Source organism: Oncorhynchus kisutch, linkage group LG1, assembly GCF_002021735.2.
Source record: "Oncorhynchus kisutch isolate 150728-3 linkage group LG1, Okis_V2, whole genome shotgun sequence".
Taxonomy (NCBI): domain Eukaryota; kingdom Metazoa; phylum Chordata; class Actinopteri; order Salmoniformes; family Salmonidae; genus Oncorhynchus; species Oncorhynchus kisutch.
In genome coordinates this window covers 12043028-12049027 of record NC_034174.2, presented here as the reverse complement: position 1 = coordinate 12049027, position 6000 = coordinate 12043028, and the positions used below count along the sequence as shown (strand labels likewise).

At 38.0% G+C, this 6000-nt stretch overlaps 1 protein-coding gene across 1 annotated transcript in view; it reads left to right on the top strand.

The window, feature by feature from the left end:
* arhgef3 (Rho guanine nucleotide exchange factor (GEF) 3) overlaps positions 1-6000 on the top strand; it is a 103761-nt gene that overhangs the window by 25782 nt on the left and 71979 nt on the right. The gene's annotated exons all lie outside the window — the stretch shown is intronic.

The window sequence follows — 6000 nt, the reverse complement described above, 5'->3', positions numbered from 1 at the left end:
TATTGTAGTTGTCCTGTGTGGCTAAGTTATTAAGAGCATGGAACTAGCAACACCAGAGTGGTGGGTTCTATTCTCACTGGGGTAATATACAAACATACTGTATGTGGACTCACTGTTGCCACTTTGGACAAAAACACGTAAAAGGCATATATTATGCTATTACGGTACTGTATTGGCCAATGCAACTCTAGTGAAGCAGTGTGACCCCCCCCCCCCCCCCCATCAGAAAGACCAGAGCAACTTCATGTTTGATACATGTTTACTGTATAGCGGATGCATAACATTCTGAACTCGTCAATATCAGATACAAAAACAAATCACAATAGTCCTAGTAGTACATTACAGTATCATATCTTACTTTATATGTATATCATTAGGCAGTTCTCAAAATCTGTGGTAGACAAAAGCAGTTTAAAATCCATAGGTTTACCAAATGGTTATGGGATTATCAATTAATTAGAGGTTTACCAAATGGTTATGGGATTATCAATTAATTAGTGGTTTACCAAATGGTTATGGGATTATCAATTAATTAGAGGTTTACCAAATGGTTATGGGATTATCAATTAATTAGTGGTTTACCAAATGGTTATGGGATTATCAATTAATTAGAGGTTTACCAAATGGTTATGGGATTATCAATTAATTAGTGGTTTACCAAATGGTTATGGGATTATCAATTAATTAGTGGTTTACCAAATGGTTATGGGATTATCAATTAATTAGTGGTTTACCAAATGGTTATGGGATTATCAATTAATTAGAGGTTTACCAAATGGTTATGGGATTATCAATTAATTAGAGGTTTACCAAATGGTTATGGGATTATCAATTAATTAGAGGTTTACCAAATGGTTATGGGATTATCAATTAATTAGAGGTTTACCAAATGGTTATGGGATTATCAATTAATTAGAGGTTTACCAAATGGTTATGGGATTATCAATTAATTAGAGGTTTACCAAATGGTTATGGGATTATCAATTAATTAGAGGTTTACCAAATGGTTATGGGATTATCAATTAAGAGCGGTCGGATTAAGTAGTAAAATGTATTTAACAAACGAGAAGAAAATCATGACAAAAATAATGTGAGCATTACAATGTGAAAAGCAATGACTTTATATGAACATGTATTGCAATGTGAAACGGTACGTTTGGTGAAAAAGGGAATGGATGATTGTGTGTGTTGTACTTTAGTCATTAGAAAATGTGCTTTGAGTTTTGAAACAACTGCCTTTTTGATGATCTGTTGGGAGTTTTGTACTAAGCGTTGGAAAATGTAACACATACTTGTGTAAATTGCACCTAAGCGATAAAAAAAACTGTATTAGCAATTTTAAGCTATTAAAATCTTTCACTTTGACGGTGAACATTTGTGGGGGAGGGGGAGGCTTTGGAGGACAGTTAATTGACATTATTTGTTTTCTTTATAAACTAACTTCTTTCGGCGTATAGCCCCCATTGGTGTACTTATTGATAATTAAATGTCCTGTTCACTCTCACAGTACCATTAGCCCCTACAATGTCTCGTGATCTGAATGAGGTACATCATCATGGTATACAGTAAGTATCCTCGCTTGAAGACACAGGGTGGGATGAAGACAGCTGTGTAAGTGGTTGACTATGTACCTCCATAGAGACTGGCCGACAGGGTATGTTTTATTTCAGTCTTTCCTGGCTCCTGGTACAGAACAGCACAGAACATGGGAGTAGTCCTCCCTACCTCCCTGTCTCCTACCTCCCTCTTTCTGTCTGTCTGTCTGTTATTTCATAGCAGTGAGAGCTGGAGGGAAGATGATGCCTTTTCCCACTCATCAACTCACTCTGACTTGTTTTCCGATTTGTTAGCCACATAACACATTTCCATCCAAATGTATTCGTAGTGCATAGTTCATACACTAAATACAAATGACTATTCATGATTATTCATAATATAAGGAGTTACAATAAATCATTATGAAGTGTTGCTATCTTATTTGTCCCAACACAACACTGTATCACGTTTCAAGATTTATTCATCATATGTATTTATCTCCAGGCTATGAACGTTCTGTTCCTTCAACCTGGAGATCAGGTTTAGAGGCTACAACTGAGATCCCAAATGGCACCCCTATTCCCTACATAGTGCACTAGAGAATAGGGTGCCATTTATGTTCACTACTGTTCTCACCAACTCTCTCCTCCACCATTTAAACTGACACTGAGTACTAAAGAAGCCTGTTCTGGCTAAAGGTTGCACCATTTCCCCATAAATAGCTGAGTTTGTACAATTTGTTAAATTTTTCCTCTCATTTTAGTGTTATCGGAACTTTGTTCGTCTGACACATTGGTTTGCCCTGTTCCTACGAGTGTAATAAAGATTATTGAATGCTACCATAAACAGTCAAAAGTTTGGACATACCTACTCATTCAAGGGTTTTTCCTTGTTTTTACTCATTTCTACATTGTAGAATAATAGTGAGGATATCAAAACTATGAAATAACACATATGGAATCATGTAGTAACCAAAAAAGTGTTAAACAAATCAAAATATATTTTATATTTGAGATTCTTCAAAGTAGCCTCCACAATCACTCGAGCTCAACCCAATTGAGATGGTTTGGGATGAGTTGGACCACAGAGTGAAGGAAAAGCAGCCAACAAGTGCTCATCATATATGGGACATCCTTCAAGACTATTGGAAACGCATTCCAGGTGAAGCTGGTTGAGAGAGTGCCAAGAGTGTGCAAAGCTGTCATCAAGACAAAGGGTGGCTACTGTCGTGTCTTTACTATCATTAACTGAATAATTAATTAATTACTCTGTAATTAAGTAATACTCGATTAGACTGATTAATCATGTAACCGTAATTACTAGGAAGTCGGGGCACCAAGGAAAAATATTCAGATTACAAAGTTATAATTTCCTAAAATAACTTTTCAAATATTTTCATATCTGATCCATAGTCTTCTGATTAATGAATGATTTACTTTACCTCACGTTAGTCTCATTCCAAACGTCGTAAATTGTTGGTTATCTGCACGAACCCAGTCTTCACTATGAGTCATCCATACATCAATTGTCTTAAATAATTGATTTATTACTAACCAAGTAATTCACAGAAATGCAAAAACAAACAAACAAGGTAAATGTGGTTACATGAAATGATAGGAGAATGTGCCCTAGTGGGCTAAACCGGCATGGCGGCTTGTTAGACAAAAGGGGAAGTGGGGGTCGACTAAGAAGTCACTACAGAGAGATAACTATAACAATTGAAATGCTAATCCTTTGCACATGAACGCTCACTCATTCGGGAACAATTGCAATCAATATATATATTTACGCTCTGTGTGTCGTCTTGATCGCTGGTGAAAAGTTCATTTATTTTGTAGAATTGTCTGTCTCTCTCCGTCTCTCTCTCTCTCTCTGTTGTGGTTATAGTGGATAGTTCAGAGTGACATTCATTAGTTTCATTATAGAATGGATGTTTCGGCGGTTGTCGTTCTTCGCGTTCAATAATACCGAATTCCTAGCTGCAGACTAGTAATTCATATCAAAGACTTGTTCTTATTCTGTCGGCATCGATAGTCTAAGAGTTTAACCACGTGGTATGGTTTAAAAGATTCTACAACCTTTGTAGTGTTTTTTTTTTTTGAAAAACATGGTCTGCAACCTTTAGCCATCTCATAATTGAAGTAAGCTCGGTCTGCCGATCGAAAACCAGAATGGGGGTTTGAATAGGAAGGCAGAAAAGGGCTGTCCCAGGATGCCTGACCCTAACTGGGCTCAGGGGCGGTCCTCTGATTTAGTTAACACCAATCCCCTTTTTGAGTTTTCCTTCAGTCCAAAATCATATTACACACTTTTACAAACAATACTGTTTGTTCTCATCATACACAATCATTCATCTTATACAACAATTAGATGTAAACCTCATATCTGAGGCTATTATATAAACAGCGTTATGGTAATGTGGCCACACCGTCTCCCATGAGCTTCCCCAAGTTATGACAAACGGACCAGTTCGTAGCTGGATTCTTCACCGATCTTAAATACCCAAAGAGGCCAACCTCATGACACTACTTTGAAGAATCTCAAATCTCAAATATATTTTGATTTGTTTAACACTTTTTTGGTTACTACATGATTCCATAAATGTTATTTCAAAGTTTTGATGTCTTCACTATTATTCTACAATGCAGAAAATAGCGCAAATAAAGAAAAACCCTTGAATGAGTAGGTGAGTCCAAACCTTTGACTGGTACTGTACTTCATTGCAACGTTTCAACCAGAGTTAACTGGGTGCAGTTATCTATTTTTCTCGGAGGATTTCTTTCCCCAGGTGGAATTCCACCTGGGCGACGTGCTCAGTCTGGAGTTGGCAGCCACTAGTCCAGAGTCAGGCTCTACCTGGCACTTTCCCAAATCTTTTGCACCCTGCACCTGGATAATTGTGTGTGTGTGTGTGTGTGTGTGCGTGCGTGCGTTTGTGTGTGCGCGCGCGTGTGTGTGTGTGCGTGTGTGTGTTCACTACAGTTGAACTGTGTGGCCCTGTTGTTTGTCCTTCTCCTAACCTTTAGAGTAACTTGCGGCAAATCTCGAAAGTATTATTGTAATCTCGGACCACAAGACTAGGACAACATGATAACATGTTGCTTCCAGTGAGGTTATCTAATGTCGTGGTCTAGCCTATACACGTTGTCGGCTATAGCATTAGCTCAAAAATCAACAAAATCTCATATTGATCAGCAAACACCTTGAGTGAGGTTTTCAGACAGGAATTGGATTCGGGCGGCAGGGTAGCCTAGTGGTTAGAGCGTTGGACTAGTAACCGGAAGGTTGCAAGTTCAAACCCCCGAGCTGCCCCTGAACAGGCAGTTAACCCACTGTTCCTAGACCGTCATTGAAAATAAGAATTTGTTCTTAACTGACTTGCCAGGTAAAATAAAATAAAAATTGAAGCATTTAAAATACATAAATACAATTCTAATGAAAGCAGAATATCGATCAACACAAGAACATTTTCAACTTATGAAACATAAAACAAATGAATTAAATAAAACATTTTGTATTGAAGCGTAAAGTAACAGTAGGTCAATGCGGCGACATCATTAATGCTAATTACAGTCGGAGTTATTCAAATAGAACTTGTACTGCAGTTCGTAAAACACTTCAAAGTGGATGAAACTGCACCTTCAGGGGCACATTTCATACATGTATTTTATAACGTGAGTTATTGTCAGATGATTGCTACTGTACTTGATGCGTGGTGTCACCCTCAATGTGTCTTGCTGCAGCAAGCAGGTATTTTGAGAAAGTCACTCTTTATTGCTCCAAACTGCAGGGTATAAATCAGCTATACATGTTCTTGTTTTATCTTGTCTCAAGATGGTTTATGTAATCCACACGTACTTAAAGTAATACACTGATACACAGGGCATGTTTTTTGGCCATACTTTCTTTATTAAAGTTAAAGGTATAGTCTCAACCACTGTCATCTTGAGGACTTCAGTCTTAGCTATCTGTTATGGTGTCGTCGTCGTCGTCGTCCCCCCCCTCCAGGGGAAATGCTTCCAGGAAGTTGTGACTCACAGTAGCGTCTTAAATTCCTGTTAGTTTCCTGTTAGCTTCCTGTTCTCACAAGCAACACTCTGTTAGGTGAACAACATCCTGTCATACACCTACTGTACTGTAGGCAGTTAACTAAATACTTTACCATCCACTGCACAGTTGTTTCTTTCCCAAATATGGGCAATGTTGTTATCAGGTTATCTGTGTCACCAGGGCTGGAATGACGAGTGATTGAAAAAAACATTTATTGATTCCCATAGGGGAAATACATTGGATTTGATATGGAGTTCTTTTATTTTACCTTTATTTAACACGGCAAGTCAGTTAAGAACAAATTCTTATTTTCAATGACAGCCTAGGAACAGTGGGTTAACTGCCTGATCAGGGGCAGAATGACAGATTTGTACCTTGTCAGCTCGGGGGTTTGAACTTGCAACCTTCCAGTTA